Source organism: Tiliqua scincoides, chromosome 6, assembly GCF_035046505.1.
Source record: "Tiliqua scincoides isolate rTilSci1 chromosome 6, rTilSci1.hap2, whole genome shotgun sequence".
Classification (NCBI taxonomy): Eukaryota; Metazoa; Chordata; class Lepidosauria; order Squamata; family Scincidae; genus Tiliqua; species Tiliqua scincoides.
Window position 1 is genome coordinate 28,128,350 of NC_089826.1, and position 24,829 is coordinate 28,153,178.

Genomic DNA, 24,829 nt, shown 5'->3' on the forward strand with positions numbered 1-24,829 from the left:
ACTAAAACACCTTGCAAAGGGGTCCGGTTAAGAGGACAAATATGTCACTGATATCAATAGCTCTTTCTTACCTTATGAGATGTGTCAGACTGAGCCATAAGACTCCCCTCTGTGTAGAAGTTTTGGCAATGCAATCTGTCTCAGAGAGTGAATAAAAATAAGAAGAAAAGCAAGGTCAAGGATACAGTATTGGCAACCTTCAGTCTCGAAAGACTATGGTATCGCGCTCTGAAAGGTGGTTCTGGCACAGCGTCTAGTGTGGCTGAAAAGGCCAATCCGGGAGTGACAATCCCTTCCACACCAGGAGCAAGTGCAGTCTGTCCCTGGTCTGTCTCCCTGGCTATGGGCCTTCCTTCTTTGCCTCTTAGCCTCAGACTGTTGGCAAAGTGTCTCTTCAAGCTGGGAAAGGCCATGCTGCACAGCCTGCCTCCAAGCGGGCCGCTCAGAAGCCAGGGTTTCCCACTTGTTGAGGTCCATCCCTAAGGCCTTCAGATCCCTCTTGCAGATGTCCTTGTATCGCAGCTGTGGTCTACCTGTAGGGCGCTTTCCTTGCACGAGTTCTCCATAGAGGAGATCCTTTGGGATCCGGCCATCATCCATTCTCACGACATGACCAAGCCAACGCAGGCGTCTCTGTTTCAGCAGTGAATACATGCTAGGGATTCCAGCACGTTCCAGGACTGTGTTGTTTGGAACTTTGTCCTGCCAGGTGATGCCGAGGATGCGTCGGAGGCAGCGCATGTGGAAAGCGCTCAGTTTCCTCTCCTGTTGTGAGCGAAGAGTCCATGACTCGCTGCAGTACAGAAGTGTACTCAGGACGCAAGCTCTGTAGACCTGGATCTTGGTATGTTCCGTCAGCTTCTTGTTGGACCAGACTCTCTTTGTGAGTCTGGAAAACGTGGTAGCTGCTTTACCGATGCGCTTGTTTAGCTCGGTATCGAGAGAATGAGTGTCGGAGATCGTTGAGCCAAGGTACACAAAGTCATGGACAACCTCCAGTTCATGCTCAGAGATTGTAATGCAGGGAGGTGAGTCCACATCCTGAACCATGACCTGTGTTTTCTTCAGGCTGATTGTCAGTCCAAAATCTTGGCAGGCCTTGCTAAAACGATCCATGAGCTGCTGGAGATCTTTGGCAGAGTGGGTAGTGACAGCTGCATCAAGGTCAAGGATAGAGGAGGAAATTGTGTATGTATTGCAGGTCGCTGTGCGAAATCTGGTACACTTCAACACAGTAGGGCAAAAAAAAAAGATTTGTGCATTAATTGTGTGGATGGAGGCCCTGAATGACAACTGGTAACTGTAGGGCATAAAAATATCTCTGCCAGCACTGGAGGAACTGAACAAAAGTGAAGACAGGTGTTCTATTAATGGGTGAAAAATGTACATACTGTAGTTACAAAAGGCAAAAGGTTATTTTCTTTATTTTTTAAATCACAGATCTGTAATATGTCCTGTACTGACAAGTAGGGTTTATAGGCTAATTGCAGAATTAGCTGAAACTGACTGACTAAATGAAGGCACTTTCCCAGTTGTTCCATCTTTCTCTCCATGTGGTTCGGGAAGCCACCTGTCCATTTGCTGATAGCTGAAGATAATTAGCCTTCAGTTACAGAAAGTCACATTTTGCTGGTTCCACAAATCCCCAGACCTTCGATCATGTCCAATTAGCAGTTTTGATCCTTTCTGCCCCATCTGGTTGACAGTAAAGCAGCAGCCAGTCTTCAGGGGGATTAACCTTTTGCCTGCCAACCTTTCTCGCAGACTTTGTGAGACTGCCACTAATCACCATCCTGTCTGGCCACAACTTAAGCAACTAGTAAGGAAAGATGTACATTGCATTTTACAAAGACTGCACTCAAACAAACAGGTGTTGCATTTGAATTAAAGTTCAGGCCAACTTCAACCTGTAATATCTGATCTGACACTTAGGAAAGGGGGAAAGCCAACAACACTGAAAGGTAGGCAAGGGACAGCGCTGTAGGTTTAATTAAACCCAATCCAATCCTGACTAATTATGATCCAGTTTAGTTGTTTTGGAAAATCCAAGCATGCTACACCTGCTGTTTCCAGGACATCCTTTTAACTTGTTCCACCACCTAATTACTCGCTTGAAATCCGAAAGTTTGTTCTGTTATCTTCTTTTTTTCTGCTGTATATCAACATTTGCATGCAAATAATTAATCGGAACTTTTCAATTACCTTCTTTCACACAAGACACCAGCTAGGTCTGGTTTACACTTAAGGGGTGTGTGTGCCTTGGGAGCTCATGGGGGCTGCTGCTGTCAACATGACTGAGCAGTGGAGGGGCCATTTGTGCTAACTGGTGCCTGCCATGATTGCAGCAGCTCTCAAACCATTTCTTTAGCTGAGTTATTCTAACACTTTGTGTTAAGGGTAATATGATTCTTGGTGCTTGATTAATTTTAATTGAAGTCCACTATGCAAAAGCACATCTCCCAAACCTAATCACCGTTGGCATAAATCCAGCAGTAGACCCAGCTAAAGAAAGATGTTAATAACACTTGTGTATTATTTGGTCTTGAAGGACTATTGCAATTGGACTCCAAGGAAACGCCTAATTTCCTCCAACTTAACAATATGCACCATTTCATTAGGAAGTATTTAAAAGGCTTAAATATACTATTTAGCAAGTGTGTTGTTTTTTTTAGTCCATCCACTACATAGTCTACTTTTATGAACATCTTAGTAATTACATCTTAAATAATTCAGCCAAATTACGCACATATCTATTAAGCTTTTGTAATGAACAATTACAATTGAATAAGTTCATTTTATAGGGCTTTTTAAAGAAGTCAGGGGAAATCAATGGGACTTTAGAGTACTTAGCTTTGCCGCTCAATCCTATCTAACACTCCCCTCCAATGAAGTTGTTTAACAGCCCGATCCTGAACTGCCAGGCTTGCGGGGATTTTGTGGCGCCAAAATAGGGATCCTGAGGTGCCAGCTGCTGGCAGCTCCTTGGGGGAAGGGGACTTTTGTCCCTCCAGGTAAAGAAAATAGCCCCGCAGTAGGACTATTCAATTATGTGGTGGCTTTTCAGCCGGTGCAGAATCAAGGAGTCTCATGTTGGGCTGTGCCTAAGAATATAAGAAGAAGAGCGTGTGCAGTCTGACATGGGCTCTGGATTGGAGGAGCTAAGCTCTACTGGTCCCTCCTGCCCCGCTCCCTCCCCCTGCCACGCCTTCCCCCTCCCTCTGCTCACCCTAGAACATCTCCCCCCACACCCCCACTCACCTCTCCACCGCTCGGCCGTCTAGCGCTTTACACAGAGTGCCAGGCAGTGGACCACAGGCCCAGTGCCGGAGCTGGCCCAGCATTTGCAAGCCTTACCATGGCCGGCACTTGAGTGGTGCCTTTATGGCATGTCTGTGACAGTGTGTGCCGGTGGTGAGCCAGTGCGCTGAGTTCTGGATAGGAGGAGGTGCGCTGCATCCTGTGGGGGGGGGGGGGGCTGTTGCAGAGGTCTCCTCAAAGTAAGAGAACTTGCCCTGGGAGAAAGCATCCACTGAACCTATGGAACTGCTTAGTCCTGCACCAGCTATTTCGCTGGTGCAAGACTCAAATATATAATGGCGTCAGAGAAGGGGAGTAAGAGCCAGCTGCATGCTCATGCCACTGAACCTGCCCTCTCCCTCCTTCGTCCTGCTTCCACTCTCACTAAAAAGTCTCCCATTCTCCCCACCCCATTCCACCCACCACCTGGCCCCGCCATTACCTTATCTCATACTGGCAGGAGGTGTTGATTCAGATGTCTGAGGCCATCTTATGCGGAATTAAAATGTAGCTTTACAGGCTAAAATCTTTTGAGATAGTTCACCAGGTACCATCTCCTCATTCTGGTTATGAACAAGGAATCCTGTCTGATCAGTATTTCAGAAGGCATTTTACAGCACAAACTAAGTGCTTCCAGCTTTAAGCTGTCTGTTACAAACGATCCACAAAGTGCAACCTGGAAAAGAGCCCCCCCCCAAAAAAAAAAATAAAAAAAATTATAGAAGCCTAAAGAGATTGCAGATATGAGAAAAACATTGTGATTGTGTCACACACAAAGCCTTTTCTTCAAGGAGATAAGCAAAAAAATGTGTTGGATATGTCAGCTTTTACTAGCCTGGATTTACAGCTATCATACGTTGTCATTTTTTTTTTTAATTTGTTCACTCATGCCAATGAAATGCTTTCTCTTGCACTGCATTTTCAGAGATAGGATCAGTAATAATATTTGGAATTAATATTTCATGGCAGACTCCTCTTTATTTTCAAAGTGATGCTCTCTGGCGTTGCCTTTCAAAAACAATGGTTTTGACTGCCACTTAAAGACAGTTGATTGGGCTGCATATCATAAATAAGGAAATATTGAAAAATGGTACTCATTATGGAAACCTCTAATGATCCATAAGGCAGTGATATCTAGGTAGATCAGGTGTCTTGGATATGGCCCTTCAGCTATGAAAAAAATATGTCACAATTCCATCAGGAATTAAAGGAGACACTGTGTGGCCTAGTGTTATCAATTATATGTATAATTTATAAATATAAGTTACAGGAGAAGAAGGGGTATTGGTCTAGAGTGATGCTCCAGAGACATGGGACAGAAGCACCAAGACAGACATGAAAAGCACATGTCCGTGCTTGCTTGATCTCAGCTGGATTCTGAAGAGGAGAAGACATTCATCTTATCATTGGGGAGGGATTCTGGAAGAACTTGTGAGAAGTAGAGATGAATTATCTTACCTAAGCAAATTGGAGAACCTCCTTCCATGGAGATTTTCAAATGAAAAAAAATGACCCAAATGACTGATTGTACCCTTTTCCACAATTGGTGCACAGATAGCTTATATGCCTCATTAAGCTGGCATACCAGGATGGGGGACGGCAACTAACATTTGCATTCCCACAGTGCAGCACGCCTGGGAACTTTGATTAAACAGCTTGTTACTTGTAACGAGGCTTCACTATCTATTGAGAACTTGTTACCTGGTATTCCTGAATTTACTGATTTATGGCATCATGACCAGTTGTAGCTTAGCTAGATTCTTGCCCTGATTTATGTTTCATTCTTTCTTACTTTCTTTCCCTTATATCTGAAGTTCTCAAACTGGAGCATCATGAAGCCCCAGCCTTTGGCCCCTTAAGGGGTAATGGTTTCTGATCGGGTTTTTTTTCCTGCTGCAGAGGCTTGGGACACCTTGTGGAGGGCTCTGTGGGGCTCCCCGCACTTCCAGAAGGCTGGTGTGGGGTTTGGTAAGTGAACCTCCCCATCAGGCTTCACAGCAGTGCAGTCTTGGGGATCATATTGCTGCCTTTGCCACTCACCCAGTAATAACTTACCCAGAGAAGTTTGGGGACTGCTGATTATATAAATACTAAGTTAGATCATTTAATATTGAAGAATAAAAGTGATTCCCTCTCCTTTATTATTGTAAAATTGTGAGGCGAAAGCCATTATGAATCTCCCCTGAATCTTTGGTTATAAATCTAAACATGTAGGGTTGTTAAAATGTCACATGGAGTCATAGCTTATTTTATGTAAGGTTTGTTTGATCATGTGACTTGGGACCTTCAACTAACTGTGGTTTATTTCAGGTGAACAGACCAGGATTCAACCACAATCTGAATGCATGATTCAAAGTTGGCTTGTTAATCAGAGTTTATCTTAACCATGGTTTAATGTGACATCCGAAAGAAGAATCCTGACTTGCTGCAGTGGCTCTGCCTTTAAATCTCTGGCATTTACAGAGATGGCAGCCTAGATTAGCAGAAAGCAGAGTAGTGCTTTGCAAAGGGAGAATCAGCATGACTTCCATAAGCGTAAGTCTTTCCTCACAAATTTTATAGAGTCATTTCAACAGGTCAACAGGCATGTTAATGTGGGAGAACGCATTGATATCTGGACTTTCAGAAGGTATTGACACAGTTCCTCAAAGGGAATATTCAACAGTCAGGAAATAAGAGGTCAGGTCCTTTTATGCATAAGGAACTGGTTGAAAAACAGGAAATAGAGTGGGTGAATGGGCATATTTTCACAACGGAGATAGGTGGAAAGTGGAGCATCCAAAGATTGGTTTGGGAACCAGTGCCTTTCAGTTTGTTCATAAATAACCTGGAGTTGAGGATAAACAACAAGATGGCCAAGTTTCAGAAGACACTAAACTTTTTTTCTGGGTGGTGGTCTAGAAAAGAATGTGAAGAGCTCTAGAAGGCTCTCTCCAAACTGGGGAAATGGTTGGCAAAATGGCAGATATGCTTCAATGTAAGTAAGTGTAAAGTGATGCAATTTAGGGCAAAAAATCACAGAGTATTTCACATATACTCTGATGGTCTGTGGGGACCATGCTTGCCAGTGTTCACATGGAGGAAATAGCCAATGGGCCACAAATACCTCCATACATAAGCTACTTATGAGTCCCAAGGACACGACAGATCAAAACAAGATGGCTCTAATTACAATTGTGTAATGATTTATGCATGGGAGTTCGCATGCTGCTGCTTCAGTCAGAATGCTTTCCAGTGATTGGCTATCACCATGCACTAGATATGTGAAGAAGCCCTTACAAAATATATGCACAAGAAATTTTATGCCCCTTTTCCAGAAATTTAGATCAAAACCAGGAGATGAGCAAGAAACCACCATGTATAACTCTATGTTTTACATATCGCTTTCCCACACTGGCATATCTTGGGGAGGGTCAAGGGGAGCAAATTCCCCAAGGCACCACACCTCCAGGGATGCCACCACTGGCCACCCTCCCACTGCCATCCACGCCCATCACCATCACCTTCAGCCACCCTCTGGGAGCCTTCTGAGAGCTGGGGAGGCTGCACATAACCTCCTGGCCCTCAGAAGTCCTTTACATATCTATTCCGGTTTTTGTTCGAAAACCAAAAATAACATTTAGAAGGCCTCTGGATGGCTAGAGGAGGCCCTGGACGTGACAGTAACAGAACAGACAAGTGGGGGGTCATTTTGTGGTTCTGACCCTGGGCAGGTCAGGGGCCAGGATCACTAGTAATTTCCTATGTACACTATGCTACCCATGCTGCCCCTTTAGGGCCTCATTCTTTTGCCTCTCCTGGGCCATCTGGTTGCCCCCCATAGCATTCAGTGCACACTCCATCAGCGATGCTGTATGCTCTGGGCTGGCAGGGGGATAAGATTAGGCTGTAAGTCATTGGAAATCTGGCTGATAGTGTGAAAAGCAACTCTGGCATACATATATTCTCTCAAAGTTTCCCATTTCAAGATCAGGAACTGGAAAAAATGAAGCTCCAAGCCCTGAGTAGAAAATTATGCCACCTCATGGGTGAGGTGGACTCATATTTTTGTCCATTACTAGATCCTTTTTTTCAGGACTCTGTGTGGCAAAATGCAATGCACAACCTTAATGGATGCATGTATATGGCCAGGACATATTTTTGACTACCACAATTTATCCCTGCTTTTTGATGAAATAGCTGCTGTGCATATCTACAGTGAGTGAAATATAGTGCGCCTCTTAGAATGAAAGATGGAGACATTAATGAGCGCTTTAATGTTTTTCATCACTCTCCAAATCTCAGTGCTTTATTTCTATTGATTTTATAATGAGACCTCATGAGACAATAGGAATGGCTACATTTCTCCACCTGCCATGCCTCCCATAGTGTGCATCAACAAAATAAGGGGAAATCGCCATGAAATAACTCTATTTTACAGTTTAGCCACTGCAGTTGCTTATAGGGCTCTTTGATCTTGCACGCTGAGAAGTTTTTGGCTGTCTTTTCTTGACAAATCACAACTGCTTGACACTGAATGATCCACACAAAGTTTTGTCTTTAAGACCTTTAAAAATCTCTGTGATTCACAACATTCAACCACCCAGTTCTTCTTCTTTGACCTAAATGTCTAGCAGATGTTCAAGATTTTTAGAGAAATTTTTTTTTTTGCTGTAAACAGATGTAGAAAGGTATTGAATTGCTAAGCACAAACTGCTGTGGAGTTTTACTATAAGAGAAAGCCAAACTCATGAGTATCAAAGTTGCACTTTGGAGGGAAGGGATTAACTTCCTCTACATGTATGGTTTAAATAAAATTGGCAACATAGATTCTAATATATAAGGTAGCAGAGGAAGTTGCTTACCGGATATCAGTTCCAATAATCCAAAATTAGTTGATATCAAGTGTGCAATCCTATGCACACTTAAGAGTAAGCCCAACTGAACACAGTGGTATCTACTAGTAATACAACTATTACTTAGTAGTAGTAGTAGTAGTAGTAGTAGTAGTAGTAGTCGTCGTCGTCGTGCCCACCTACCTCTCCGCTGCCCAGTGATCCACACAACTGCCGAGTGATGGAGCACTGCCACTCCACCGGTGCTAGGGCCTCGCAAACATGCCTTACTGCACGTTTGCGACAGGGCGTGCCAGCGATAAGTTGCACAAACTGGTTAGGATCGGACCCTAAATGACTCCCTGTCATGAAAGGGCTCATAACTAAAACAGGGGTGGTCAACCTTTCAATTTCTCACAGATGACAAGCTGCACCTACTGAAATTCCCGCATCTGCACAATTGTTAAGGGTCCAGGAGCCCTAAAGTTGAAAGGTTGGCCACCCCTGATCTAAAGTAATGCAGAAGAGCCCCAGTAAACAAGCATTAGACAAGACACTGTGCTGGGATGAATGCTGATGCTTGTGCCCAGGCTCTAAGAACCTCCCTAGGGAGCTGCACACCGCCCCACCTTTCCTAATGTTCTAGACCAGGGGTGCCCAAACCCCGGCCCGGGGGCCACTTGCGGCCCTCGAGGCCTCTCAATGCAGCCCTCAGGGAGTCCCCAGTCTCCAATGAGCCTCTGGCCCTCTGGAGATTTGTTGAAGCCCGCACTGGCCCAACGCAACTGCTCTCAGCGTGAGGGCGACTGTTTGACCTCTTGTGTGAGCTGTGGGATGAGAGCTCCCTCCACTGCTTGCTCTTTCACATCTGTGATGCAGCAGCGGCAGCAAAGGAAAGGCCAGCCTTGCTTGATGCAAGGCCTTTTATAGGCCTTGAGCTATTATAAGACCTTCATTCATTCATATAAGTTCATCTTTAATATATTCATTTATGTAAACTTATGTAAATTTATTCAAATTTTAAATGTAAATCAATTCTTTTTTTCCCCAGCCCCCTTGACACAGTGTCAGAGAAATGATGTGGCCCTCCTGCCAAAAACTTTGGACACCCCTGTTCTAGACTACTGGAGACCCGCTTGTTTCACCAGTCACTTGGGGACGAGGGCTGTTAGAGTGATCTCTCCATAATTTGATGTATCCCTTTGAAGCTGTTTTAAATAAGGGTCGTGGTGACCCACTTAACCCACAATTTCAGGACACCAGACTTTCTTCAGTCTCCACTGGTGAGGACTGGAACATGGGTCCAGTCCCATGTTAAGGGAGGGCACCAGGATGAGGTCTCTTGTTATCTGGTGTGCTCCCTGGGGCATTTGGTGGGCCGCTGTGAGATACAGGAAGCTGGACTAGATGGGCCTATGGCCTGATCCAGTGGGGCTGTTCTTACGTTCTTATGTTCTTATGGGTATGTAGCCAAAACTATATTACATACAAATGTCTATCAAAACAACACAGACAAGCTCACACTGAAATCAATATTATCATCTTTCAAACCATGATGCTATTAGGGGTTAGAGTTGTACCATGTTGAACCAGTCGAACAGCCATGTACTAGGTTGTGGCAGGTGCTTCTGGATCCAGCTGCAGTACACATACATACACACCCCTTGCTTTGCAGTACCAGTCAGAGAGCCAAAACAGGAGGCTTTTCAGACTCTAGTGAGTTACTAGACATGGCTGTATAGACCTATTACAGGAATTAAGGGATAAAATACCAAAGAGAGATGCCTTGGTGGATTCAAAGAGAAAGGCATATCCCTAATAAGCCATGAGAAACGAGGAAGCAGAATGCCACAGAGTTTGGAAGCAATTAGGAAGGACAGCATGCTTTCACACTTATCAAAAAGGCAATCGAAAATTGCAAAGAGAAGAAAAAACAAAAATGATTAGAAGAAGCAGACAAAGTATGAATTAGGTGGGAAATGAGTCTAGACATTCTAATGTGAAGAAAATTGCAAAGAGAGAACAGGGTACCACAGTCGGCACAAAGGGAATGGGGAGATGGCTCACTGTTTTCTGCGAGCAGTAGCCATAGAACGTGCCCTATGATGTCCTCCTTTGCATACAAATGGTCTGAGCAGTTTTTATGCTAAGAAAGTTACTCACGGTTAAGAAAGTTACAGCCCAATCTTATGCAGTGCTGGTGCAGCAGGGCTGCCAGGCTCGTGCGATATCCAGCCCTGCAATTGAGTAGGCAGGAGGTTTCCTCAGGATAAAAGCCCAGCCTGCCCAATGGGGCTACTCAGATCTGTGCCAGTTATGGTGCAGAACTGAGCAGCCTTGGGTAATGCTGGCAGACCCAGCATGGAAGTTAGGTTGAAGCAGAGGCCTGCTCCGCCATTCTTTCCCCCTCCTGGGCCCAATCTGTCCCCATTCTGCCCTCCCCCTGCCCAGAAACAATCCCTGCCTGCAGACTGCACTCCCTCCATCCTCCTCCCCACCACCCGGTGCAAACCTTACCTTCACCAGTGGCTGTTGGGTGGGATTCTGTGTCCGCAGGACAATGCAGGCCTTCCTGCCAGTGCTACTTACTTGCTGGGTGTCTAAAAGTGCTTTACAGCAGCACCAGCGCTCATAGTCATGGTAACTAAGCACTACTGGCATCAATAGCAACTGAGTTGTGAAGTCAGTAGTCTGGTTAATTTCAGGGGGACAGAGGACCCAACTCTATGGACATGCTGCACCGTTGGAACTTTCAATACATGGTATAGAGTTTGTGGTGGTCACAAAATGCATTTTGTTATTCTGCACAACTGGGCTGCCCATGCAGACCAGCTGTATGGCATCCTTCAGTCTCGGAAGACTATGGTCTCGGAAGACTATGGTATCGCACTCTGAATGGTGGTTCCAGAACAGTGTCCTCTAGCGCGCGAAGCCTGGGTAAGGTAGACATGGAGGATAGACTGTTACCCATGCAGCAAATCCCCCCTCTCCACGTCACTGAAATGGTCCAATGGAAAGGCAGAGGCCAATACAGTTGGTTCCAGCGGAGTCGCAGGAGTTGCCAGAACGTGACTGTGTTCAGCCATGAACTGCCTCAGGGACTCCGGCTCCGGATTTTGCCTCGAGGTTGACTCCTGAAGCCTTTTCCATAACTGGATGTGGCCACAAGGCAGTGGAGGTCTGGGATCAGAGTTTTCCTTCTCTCAGATGAGCTGCCTTCCCAGGCTGACGAGCCCCATCTACCCGGTGGCTGTTTAGTCACCTCTTACAACAAGTACAGCCAAACTGAGGGCCTATTCTTATCCCCAGCCCCCAGGGGAAACCAGCTGTATAGCCTGTTAAGAAGTCTCATTAATTTCAGTGGGACTGAAGGTTCCATGAATTTCCTGTTAATCCTGTTAATTAAGTCCCTGATGTGGGAGAGGCAACAACTTGTGAGCACAGCCACAGGGGAAGAGCTGGAATGAAGGCAGAATGGGGGCAGAGAGGGCAGAACAGAGTGGTGTCGGGGCAGAGAAAGGGCAGATCAAGTTCAGTGGCAGCGATTGCTGCCAAATCCAAACCTCCTTCCCAGACCTAATCCTGCAGCCTGGGTACATACAGATCAGTGCAAGTGAGTAGACACTTCCATGCCACAAAGCCTTACCCCCTGGGTAAAGGGAATAAATGTTCTCTTACCCAGAGGAAACTTCCAGGACTGTCCTCCTGCAGGATGCAATGTGAGCCATTTTAACACTCCTGCATTGGTGTGTGTGTGGGGGATGACCACATACAATTGGGATGTTATATATGCAGTCGCTTTTCTGGAATCATGGACTAATCAGCTACAGCAAAGGATTTTTCTGCAGGCAAAGGCCACAGTGCCATTGACTACTCAACTATTTTCCTGGTGGGTTAACAGACTTGTGTGAAAAATTGAAGAAATTTTCCCAGTCTCTGTCTAATATTGAGTGATTAGACAGAAATCTGCTTTTCTGATTATTCCCCTTATATAAATAAACAAGAGCTGAATTACAGGTATGATGAATCTTGAGGTTTCTGGATCAGGACCAAACTAGCCTACTTTCAGACTACTGCTCAGTGACTTTGGTACTCTGTGATTTCTGTCCTGTCACCACAGGCAGCTCTTCTAGACTGTGTCTGACAGCAGAGCGACAGATGGTGTATTTATGCATCAGTAGGCCTTTTTTAAAATCTCTAAGAGCAAAATATGATAGAAAGTGGAAATGGAAAAGGTGCAAAAGAGAGCGACTAAGATGATTTTATTGGGCTGGGGCACCTTCCTTATGAGGAAAGGCTACGGCGTTTGGGCCTCTTCAGCCTAGAAAAGAGACGCTTGAGGGGGGACATGATTGAGACATACAAAATTATGCAGGGCATGGACAAAGTGGATAGAGAGATGCTCTTTACACTCTCACATAACACCAGAACCAGGGGACATCCACTAAAATTGAGTGTTGGGAGAGTTAGGACAGACAAAAGAAAATATTTCTTTACTCAGAGTGTGGTTGGTCTGTGGAACTCCTTGCCACAGGGTGTAGTGATGGCATCTGGCCTGGATGCCTTTAAAAGGGGATTGGACAAGTTTCTGGAGGAAAAATCCATTATGGGTTATAAGCCATGATGTGTATGTGCAACCTTCTGATTTTAGAAATGGGCTATGTCAGAATGCCAGATGCAAGGGAGGCCACCAGGATGCAGGTCTCTTGTTATCTGGTGTGCTCCCTGGGGCATTTGGTGGGCCGCTGTGAGATACAGGAAGCTGGACTAGATGGGCCTATGGCCTGATCCAGTGGGGCTGTTCTTATGTTCTTAAAGATATTTGTCCTTTCTGACTCCAAAGTGTTTTAATTTACTGAAGGATGCATATCAGTAGAGGCAATATTTTGGGTATACTTTGTCAGTGATGATCAGACTATTGTCAGAACCCCCCAGCAAGAGGCATCTATGACATTCATCTAAACCTCTAATTTAATTCATCACCAAGCTATCATTTTATAAAATTGTTTCTTACCTATTTATAACAAATTCCTTATTGGTTTTGCCAAAAGCAAAAACAAAAAATTGTTCCACTTTTAAATTCACTTCTGTGTTATTCCTCTTCATGCACCTCGGTATCTAAATTAAAGCATTTGTTTGTACAAAACTTATTCATTCAGTAGCCTCCCTGTATCTTTCTCTGTAGATTCATTTGCTGAACCTAGTTTCTGACTAGATTCACTAATTGTGACCATTGAGTCACCATTTTCTTTAAGCACTAAAAGGGATGTTCTTCCTTAAAAAATTGAATGTTGGGATCAGGTTAATCTTAAACAGATTTACAGTCCAATATTCAACTGATAAAGATTAATCTTAATCAGTTTTACAGCCCAACTCTATGATAGTGGGCCGGAGTCCCGCTCTCATAAATGGCTTTGTGATGGAATGTACAGTCCACAGTTGACAGGCCAGTCCAAGCCATTGCTGCAAAACGGCAGCAGCATCAGATGAACTCTGCTGTGGCCAGCAGACTGCACCAAACATATGTCCACCTGGTCCATGCTGCAAGTAAAAGCAAATGAAAAAGCTAGATCAGGTCATTGTCAATTTGAATAAGTCAGATAATAGCATACATTTCTGAAATACATCCTAAGATTCCCCCACCCCCCATTTCTTTTTTGGCCAGCAGTGCTCATGATTCTAATTTTCTACTCTCTTCTATCCCACTGAGATTTTAATTGGATACGGCGGGATTGTTTGCTGAGTTAAAGAGTATTTGCAAATCTGTAAATGATTAAGGAAACAAGGCTGCCACAACATATCTATTAAACTCACCTCCATTATCATCCACTTTAAGTCCATAATACTTTATATCAGATCCTACCATAATGTGGGCAGGCCTGCATAAAATATGTAGCATCAAGTTAAGAACATAAGTTTTAGCATGTGCAGTCTTTTGCTCTGGCCAGGCAACTCTTCAACATCCCATTTCTTCAAGATTCCACCATCCTTTTAAAGGGTCTCTTTGTTTTCATTTTGTTCATTGTATCACTGCTCCGGCTTATTAGAGATCTAAGAAATATGTAAGGATGTGTTGGCCTTCCCTGATTTTGGCTTGGGTTTTGTTTTCGCTGGCCCTGCTAGGGATGTGTGCCTTTATGGATGAATCCCACCATAAACTGAAAAAAAAAATAATGGAAAGCAGTTAGAAAGAAAGAATTGAAGATCAAAATAGCAGCCTTTTAGAAAAGAAAAACAACCATTTGTGGCACTCTGGAAAATGCTTACAGTGGTGCAAGACCAGTGGATCTCCTCCAGAGCTCCTCCAGTCTGTCCCAACAAAATAGTGCAGAATGGAGGAGACCGGCTACCCTGGCAGTGCCGCTGGATGCAGCAGTTGCCATTTTGGCACCGCTACATCTGGCAGAGCCACTGGATATAGGATTAGGCTGTGACTGCCCCTTTTACTCAGATCCTTACTCTGACCAATCCCCACAGGATGCAGCATAAGCCAGTGCTGGCATCGCTACATTGGTATGGGGGAGGTTGGATAGGATTGGGCTGCCCACCTGAAAGATTTTTGCTGTAGGAGCATCTGAGGAATAATTTGGGTTGTGGTTTTCTGCAAGATGTCTGTGCTGAGCAAAATATGAGACTTCAATTTTCCCAGCCTATTCCTATTTCTAAAGGTTGAGCTTGTCAGCTTGTTTTTTAGAAGTAGGCTACTTCAGAATGCCAGGTGCAAGGAAGTGGCGACAGGATGCAGGTCTCTTGTTGTCTTGGGTACTCCCTGAGGCACCTGGTGGGCCACTGTGAGATACAGGAAGCTGGACTAGATGGGCATTTGGCCTAATCCAGCAGGGCTCTTCTTATGTTTTTATGTTCTTACTTACTTACTTACTTACATGTGGTTTTTCTTCATCAACACTATCAAAACTGTCCTTGAAAGTCAGCTGGGCTGTATTTCTTAAGACCCTAAAAAGCAACATTGTAGGGAGAATTCCTGGAAGTTATCCCTTTAAAAGAGGCTGCGGTTAGACCTCCCTTCTTTTATTAAAACTTCTTTTGATCATAATGTCAAGGAAGCTACATGCCAGTCTTGGGGGAAAAGCAACTGATCAGATGGTGGTTTCATATGGTTTATATTGACTCTTCAGTCTGATTTCAGAAATAAAATGGCTTTAAGGTCACCTTGCTAGAAATCTGTGCCTAGTTGGACAAGGAGAGTGTGATCTTGTTGATTTAGCTTGCCCTCAAAGGAGATTTTTAGATTACAGCTGGTTGTAATCTGGTTTGGGAATGGAGGACGTCACTTTGGTATTTCCACTCCTACCTGTTGGAAGGTAGTAGAACCGGTCTGCTCCTCCTCCCATGAGCAGAATTGCATTACAGGTTGCGCCTCATTGTCAGCAGGGTTTTGGCTCCCCAAATCCCTGTGGTTGCAAAAATCCATGCATGGCCAACGTGGAACCAGAAATGACATTTTTCCAGAAGTGATGTAAATCCACAGTAAACATGTTCCTTTAAAAACGTGCAAACATGCAAGGGAAAAAATGGGGGGGAAAGCTTCCTTTACCTTGCACGGGGGGGGGGGGTTTGCAGGACAGTCTGTGGTAAGGGAAGGGAAGTGAAGTCAGGGAAGCTTTTTATCTCTTTTCTCCCTATTCATGTTTTTAAAGAGACATTTTTTAAGTGACTCAGTACGGATGGTCATAGCCACCAGCATTCAGTCAAATCCGAAGATGCAGAATCCCTTGATAATGAGGCATGACCTGTAATCTATGAAGATTTTATTTCTGGGAGGTTCTATTTTGTTGTGTACTGTAAGACTGCTTTGTTTCAGTGGATTTTTTAAAAAGCAGTTTAAATCTAGAGTGTTAAACAATGTGTCTGCCACCCTAGATTCCATTCTCTCCTGTTTTCACACCAGATTACATGTGTGAGAGATGTTATTATCAGTTTCCAGAAGTCAAGGTGGTAGGTGATGACTTCAAAACATGCAGCTCTAGCGAGGCAGATAATCATACTTTCAAGTACTGTATACATAATCTCATCACTTTCCCCAGCAACTGTGGCTGCACTCACATATCCCAGTCAACTAGGTGTCTGAGAGGGGGAGGAGAGGCTTTCTTTAATCCCCCACTACTCCATTCACAGCAAACAGCTGATTTGTATGGTTGCCAACTACTGAAGAAGGCTGTGCACCAGTTGCAATTGGGGTCAATTGTATTGAAAAAGAAAATGAACTTCCACTGCTCTGAACTTTGATTCAAACTAAGGAGTTTTCTTTAGCAGAATTGTCAGTGGTCTTCTCAGACTTTCTGTCATAACCTGATACCACCCTAATTTCAACTTTGACTTCCTATTACAAAGTCTACATCAGAAGATTAAGAACTTTCCGCTACAGATTTTTTAAATAGGAAGTGACAGTTTAATTTGGCAGAGCTGTGCTAAAAGGGTACTTAAACCCAGCAGAGACTGCTAACATCAGCAACCTTCACAGGAGCAAAAAAAAAAAAAAAAAAAAAAAATGAAAACAGAACATGAATAATTAACAGATAAAGTTGGGGGGTTTTAAAAAAGGCAATTTTTCAAATATATTTAGTTTTTGATTGGCTTTATTGTACAAACAAAGATCATAAATAAAGGAGGTCTTTATTTAATAAAGGAGGTCTAAAGATCATAAAGGAGGTCTGGCTCAGTTGGTAGAGCTGCTGCCTTGTATGCCTGAAGATCTGAGGCTGCCAGTTCGAAACAACTGGAAGTACCCGAGAACCGACGACACGCTCATATACTGATGAGCTGACCCTCAGCTGGTGGCAGAGAGGAATTGCCTTCAAGTGGAGTGTGAGACGCGAAGGGCCAGAGAGAGGTCAAACTGGGAAGGAATCCAGCTGGATCGAGGAGTTCTATGAAAGACTAGAACTATTCAATTGTAAAAATCCCTACGGGGGTTTAGAACAGCCTGCCTACGTAAACCGCCTTGGATTAAAGTCTGAGGAGAAATCTGACGACCAAAGAAAAGCTGTATATAAATACCTGTATAAATAAATAAATGTGTTGCACATATGTTGGTGTTCACAGACTTTTTTATCTATAGTATTCCAAGTCCCAAAGGTTTTGATTTATTTTTATATTAGGCTTGAGTTGAAATGGCTTCATTACTATAATGCAATAGCAGTAGCTAGAGCAGAAAGTGACATAGGTTTCCCAGTTTGACTTAGCCACTGCTTCTACAAACACCTGGTTTAGAAGCTGCCGTAGTATAGACTCGCACAAGTGGGCAAGCTAATCCTTCTACTTCAGTGGTGACTATAGAAGAAAAGCTCTGCTGGATCAGGTCAAAGGTCCATCATCCTACAGTGACTTACCAGAAGCTTCTGGGTTAAAGCTTGAAGGCCACTGTTTCTCTCAGCAGCTGATATTAAATTATATATACCTTCTAAACTGGGAGAATCCATATAGCCATCTTAACTAATAACCATTGATATATCTGTCCTCCTTAGGTATTTGTCTCATACTCTTTTAAGCCATATCTTGTGGACAGTCATAGACTTAGGGCGCAGTCCAATTTTCCAGCACTGGCATAGCTGTGCCAGTGGGGCATGTGCTGCATCCTGCAGTGGGGGGGGGGAGTCATGGAAGCCTCCTCAAGGTAGGGCAATGTTTGTTTCCTTACTTCAGAGTTACATTGCCCTTATGTCAGTGCTGGAAAGTTGGCTAGGATTGTAGCCTTATTCATTTATAGTGGTTGCTTGTTAGATCTTCTTTAATATCCTTTCTGTAGTCTGAAGCCATGGTGAATACAACTAATTTAGCAGAAGCTAATTCCATGTGACCATAATTCTCCTCTGTTCAAATTCATCGCCAAGCCCTCATGTTGGTAAATCACGTCTTTCCTCTTTCCAGAATGAAGACAGAAGACACAGGTCCAAATTCTAACCAACTCTCCAGCACTGGCATAGCTGTGTCAATGGGACGTGTGCTGCACCCTGCAGTTGGGGAGCAGTCACAGAGGCCTCCTCAAAGTCAGGGGATGTTTGTTTCCTGACCTCAGAGCTGAATTGCCCTTATGTTAAGCTAAGCAGGGTCAGACCTGGTTAGTACTTGGATGGGAGACCACCTGGGAATACTGGCTGCTGTAGGCTTATACCATAGTCTTCGAGACTGAAGGTTGCCAACCATAATGCTGGAAAGTAGGTTAGGACTGCACCCATAGTGGCGTAGCTACAGGGGGTAGCTTGGTAAGTACTGCAAGTGTCACAATGCACTTTGTAAGCAGCCCCTCCCACTCAGTCGGAGCCATTCTGGGCAGCAATAGCAATGCACAGGAGCGCCGGCAGTACTTACTGCACCGCTGCCCTGTAGCTATACCACTGGGAAGACACACGATATATTCCTTTCTGAAATATATTGTGAAGTGAGCAATAAGGACACACATAATAATTCTACAAGTGAGTTCAAGCACAAACTTTCAAGAACATTTTCTTCATGGTATCAGAGCAATGAACCTCTAAGCCATGAAACAGCATTATGTGCTCCTGAGATACTGGGAAGATTTCTTAACGTTGCTGAAGACCTATACTTTACTCTGACCCAATCTACCACTTATCCAACTTTAGTGAAAGAAAAGGTTTTAAGGCTACAATGTTCTTTGAGTTGGGATAATTAAATAGACAAGTATGGTTGTTCTTTTCTTTAAATGTCACAGTGTGTTCTCATTATTTTAAGAGCCTTGTTTAAAACGAAATTGGTCATACGTTACTTCCATGCATCTTGGGTTGTTTTTTTTTTTTAATGTGCTAATCGAAGCAACCAAATAAGAAAGAAAACTGGCATGGGTCTTCAAGGAAATTCAACAGGAATATTATATTATAGATTTATAAATATATATAATCTGAGCCCATATCTTGCAGCGTTTCTAAAAATTGGATTCTCATGAAACTGAAGAGCCAAAACGTACATTGGGCTGCCCCACAGATTCGTGTGCTGAAGGAACATCAGCTGGCAGCCTTTCCACCAAGGCAGGGAAGTGACACAGGGGCAAATTAAAAGCACTTACTCCACCATAAGCCCCCTTCCTCAATGGGTCACCCTGAACCGGCACCAACTCTTCAGCACAAGCTCAAGGAGATTGAGTGGGGAAGCTCAAAAAAGAGGGAATAGGATCCAGAGCACCCCATTGCCATTGGATCCACCCCCCTTCCACAGCCTCTCCAGCCGCATTGCTGCCCACCCAGTTTTGACCCGCCCCACTGCTGCCTTACCTGCTCTGGCAAGCCCAGGGAGTTTTACCAATGCTAATTCCTCTTGCAGCTGTGCCCCCCCCCCAAATGGCTGCCTACAAAATGCTGTGTGTTCCATCAGCAACCATTTTATCACAGCAGAACTCTGTATATAAGGCTGTAAAAATCATGGAAAGAAGCAAGACCAGAAAGGCCATGTGGTGCAATTCTTTCTAGGTTAAACAATGTCATCTCTGATGGAGATAGTGGTCCTCTGTGTTTTGAAAAAAAAATTCCTCCTGTTGCATATGTAATCTTCATATTGTAATCTTCTCCTAGAGGTGATAATTTTCTATGTACAGTAATTTATTTATTTTTAAATTTTACATGGAGGAGCCCTCTGCCACTGGTGGATGCTACAGCACCATTTCAAACATTTGTTTCAATATAGTTCACTTTTCTATTAAGGCCAGGGCTGCCGTAGCTATAATTTCTTATTACAAGAGAGTCTTGGACATGCCGGAAAATTGTCTTCCTAAACTCTGTTTGGCTGAGCAGTGGAGAAGAGGAGGCTGGGCCACTCAGGTGCAAATGCTCCTAAAATCTAAAGCTCTTTCTACTGACATTTTTGTCTTTTCTGAAATAAAACAAATGCTAAGGGAATGGATGTTTAAACTGGATAATGATCAGGACTTAGATATAGTAAGATCTTCACATTTTCCCCAGTTGTACTGTTTCCTGAAACCAAGTCACTCAAGAGTGCAATATTTATATTCACTTACCTTTGCCTCCTTGAGAAAGGCGTTCACTGAACTGCGTTTTCAAACTATGCCAACTGCAGTTCTAGATGGCAGATATATGTCCATTCCCAGGCATTTGAGGCTTTGTATTTGTGGAGCAGGACAGATTGAAGATATTGTACATTACCTGCTTCATTGTCAGCTTTATCAAAATCCTAGGGTAAGATTTTTGGAGCCAATTTGGCTACCCTTCAAGGGGAGAACACACTTACGAAATTGTATTGGTTACTTTCCGATTGTGACCCATCGGTCACCTATAGTGTGGTGTTGTTTGCTAAAGCTGCCAGAACTATTCGTGTCAACTACCTGGGGGAAATAGCGGTAGATTGTAAAGGAGATTCCTTAATATGATGGGTGTAGGTGCCTTTTGTGCTTGATTTTGACCTCATTTTATCTTTTTATCATTGTTTGTATCTTGATGTATTTTTGGATTTACATGTTTTATCTTATTGTGATGGCTATTAGCTAATACAGTAAACAATCTTTGACTTGACTATATTTCACTTTGCACCAGCGCCAGCAACTGCTACGCTGTCACCAAATGCTTTATGGCACTTTTGCAACAGCTATCACTGGTGCAGCGCATGCTGTGCCAGCATGCTTGCCGGCTAAGATTGGGCCCTTACTCTCTTGTTTTCAACTTGTGTGCTCTGATGAAGGGACTATGTTCCTTTAAGTAAAAGCATTGCTTAACAATAAGAAGGACTGCTATTATGTATTATGATTGATTAAAGCATAGCTCATCATCTTGGCTTGGGCAGAAATTACATTGCATCAGAAAGAAAACAAACTCCTCTTGCCAGTCACTGTCGTTCTTATAAAAGAGACTGAGTGATTAATGAGCACCAGCAACATTATGGTGAACAAAATAAATTCTGCAGAGATGAGGATGAAACTGAGGCTCTTAAAGTTGTTCTTTCAGAAAAAAGATCTACCACATTAGAATTTCTGCATGATTATTTTTAGAATGGGGTGTTCAGTAGATTTGTGCCATTAGACTAAGCGCTTTAAAAATAGATCGCATTGTTGAACAGCTTGAACAGAATAAACATTTAGCAGTGGTAGCAGACAAACTTTAGACAAGGTCATAAAGACAGAGGATTCTCCAAGAGAGAATCATGTGAGGTCTTGCGCCATCCAATATGGTGGCACCTGAAAGCTGGGAACAGCAGGCCGCTGTGAATGAAGGGCGCCATAACCATGGTAAGTTTGAGAACTGCTGGCCGTAAGGTGTAAAAAAAGAACATCAGTAGTATCTGTCCATAAATTGTAGGTTGCATAGAAGGAAGTGGCTTATCTAACCAGACATAAAAATAACTAAAGTATTATTGTCCTAATTCTTTATTCCTTAGTCTATTGGTTGGCAACCTTCAGTCTCGAAAGACTACGGTATAAGCCTACAGCACCCAGTATTCCCAGGCGGTCTCCCATCCAAGTACTAACCAGGCCTGACTCTGCTTAGCTTCCGAGATCAGACAAGATCAGTCTGTCCTTAGTCTACATGCTTTGATACTGTCGACAACAAACCACCCAGCTAGTTCCTATCAAAAAACATACACAGGAGTAGTGGCTGGTTAAGGTTTCATAAGAAATACTTTATTCACCATCCATAGTTGCCTGCATACATCTTTGGATTGGTCAGAGGTTCCTCCTATTTTGGAACAGAGCCCTAGAGGCTGTTTCCTAAGTGTGGGAAATGGCCTGGTGTGTTTGGAGCCCAGGCAGAGCACATCCTTCTCCTACAATGGTCTGGGAGGAAGAGAGTGTGTGTGGAGGAAGTGCAGGGAGGATTTAGAACTTGGGACCACATCTCCTGCAGGTTCATAGAGGGCAGGTCAAGAGGTCTTGGGTGACTGGATAGTACACTGCCCTTCAGAGCAGTGGCGTCACTATGGTTTGTGTCACCTGGTGTGGGAAGCCAGCATGTCGCCCCCATGATGAACCTCCTCCCATGCAGTGGACAGGGCAATGCCCTGAGCAGTGGGCAAGTTGAGGCACAATTGCCCCACCCAGTTTGGTTTTTTGGCTATAACTTTTGTTAGAATAGAGATATCTCAATGTGGTTTATTTCATTGCATTATGCATGAAATTAAGCATCAAATTATATATAACATGATGGCATTATTAAAAAAATACCAAGATTTAAAAATTTTGGACAGTTGTGGTGACACCACCCTGTGTGCATCACCTCGTACGGCCTGCAACCCCGACGCCGCTGCTCCAGAGTCCTGCAGGTAGCATTGCATCCAGTGAAATGTCACTAACCTTAGTTCAACCTTCCCTTGCTTCCTCTGCAATCAGTTGCAAAGCCAGTGCAAGTCCCCAGATTCAGCTCAACATTGAACCTTCAGCGAAATTCACTGACAACAATCAAGCTGAGGGGTTCAAAGAGTAAAAGGGGTGTCACTGTTAGAATAGAAACCACAAGAACACAGCTTGAATTAGGCATGAATACACCAGTGACTAGATTTTATGCTACAGCTAAAACTATAAAGCTATGACTCTACTACATTAAATAAAAAGAAACATGAAATTGATTTTGAAAGAGCTAGTGTTTTTCTCCCACTGTTTACAGTTTCTTTTTGAAATCTTTCCTTTGGTCATAGAGTATGGACACAGACATTTATATAAACCTCTTAACACTGCATGTGACATCTTTGAGCACGGCCAATAAATAGCAGGCCCTTAAATTTTTTCGAAAGGTTGTGAGGATTTCAAACGGATTCTTGTCCCAACTTTTAAATGTCACTGAAGTCAGACTGAAAGATCAGTAAAAGCAAAATTACAAAGCAGTCAAGCCATTCTGGTCAACAACATCTGAAAGATTTCTCTAAAAATAACATAAAAGATACATTTTTTTCCTTATGATATGACTAATACTTTTTTCTCCTCCATGTCTAGTATACTGCCAAAAATAAGAGGTTTTCATCTTATAGGCTACATTCACATGTACAAAGGCTTGTAGCTTCCTAAAGTGTGTTTCTTTTTAGCCCTTTCCCATAAAGTGGCAGCATCCCTGTGCTGGATATAGTATGGCCATGTTCTCTCCTACCTCCCGCCCCATTGCACCAGCGCTGGTTAGAATTGGGTTGCCCATTTAATCTCCTTTTAAAGTCATTCAAGTGAGTGTCTACCACCACATCTTATGGCAATGAATTTCACAGACTAATGATGCACTGCATGAAGAAGCACTTCTTTTTCCACCGATTAGTTTCACTGGATGACTCCTGATTCTAGTATTTTGAAAAAAGAGGAACTACTGTCTATTCACTTTCTCCACATCATGCATTTTTTTATACATCTCATCCTTGTTGGCATCCTTCAGTCTCGGAAGACTATGGTATCGCGTTCTGAATAGTGTTCTGCAACAGAGTGTCCTCTCCAGTGCGTGAAGCCTGGGTAAATTAGGTATGGAGGATACACTGCTACCCATGCAGCAAATCCCCCCTCTCCATGTCACTGAAATGGTCCAATGGAAAGGCAGAGGCCAATATGGTTGGTTCCAGCGGCGTCGCAGGAGTTGCCAGAATGTGACTGTGTTCAACCATGAACTGCCTCAGGGACTCTGGCTCCGGATTTTGCCTCGAGGTTGACTCCTGAAGCCTTTTCCATAACCGGACGTAGCCACAAGGCAGTGGAGGTTTGGGATCAGATTTCCTTCTCTCAGATGAGCTGCCTTCCCTGTTACCAAAAAGGCTGTTTTGTTTAGGGGAATTATTTATATTAGCCTTCTGGAAACTTTTGGGACCATAGGCTGGATACAAGACAGCGTAGAGCAAAGAAATCCCTTGTTTAGCTTAATGAGGAGATTCGGAGGAAGGTAACTTTCAATCAAAGGATTATATTTTTATTGCAAAAATACACAAAGGTAAAACATAATACACATGGAGAATTGATAAGTATAGATTTCTAGTACTGGTCTGGTGTACCTAACTAGTGGTGGATGCGTGTGCTGTGTATTTTGGGTGCATCCGAAAAAGAATCAGAAATGGACAGGAAGTAGGGAGGTATTATAGGGGTTCCTTAATCTGCTAAACCCAGTTGCTGACTAAAGATGGGGGAGCAGGGAGGAACAGGTAGGGAAGAAGGGGGGGGAGTTTAGATGCAACGATATATTTACCTGTCCGGGGGGGGGAGAGTTGGAGGAAGAGTCTGGCCACTCCGGCCGGTGGGCAGTCAGAGAGAGAGCGCATGTGCTCTGAGTTCTCTCTTATAAGATTTGTCTTGGACCTGGAAGTTGATCAAAATGACCGGAAGTATCCCAGAGCTGTGGGCATGCTCAGTAACACACAATGGTACACGTGGAGTATGTAAAGAAAAGGTGGAAGAGTCCAGAACTCAGTTTGACTCTGGGGGAGGGGGAGTAGCTTACTTCCTGTTGCTACAGGATTTGAGGCTGGAGGTGGCTTAATGGCTGTAATTTAGTTAACAATAGGTGGTAGACTTTGCTGCCAAAGTCCTCCTCCTTTAAGGTGTTTGCATATTCAGTGATTGACTTAAACAATAAAGACATTTCCAGTGTCTCTGGAGAAAATGAGTCTTCCCAGTCTGACAATCAACATGAGAGATGAGTGAGCTTAAGATTTGACTCCTTTTGTGGCCTGAAAGAGAAGTTTTAGGCCTGCATTTTAGTCCAAAATACATAACTAGATATAAAAACACAACTTGGAAGGGAAAAAAGGGATTTTCACGTAACATCCCAGGCTCACGAGTC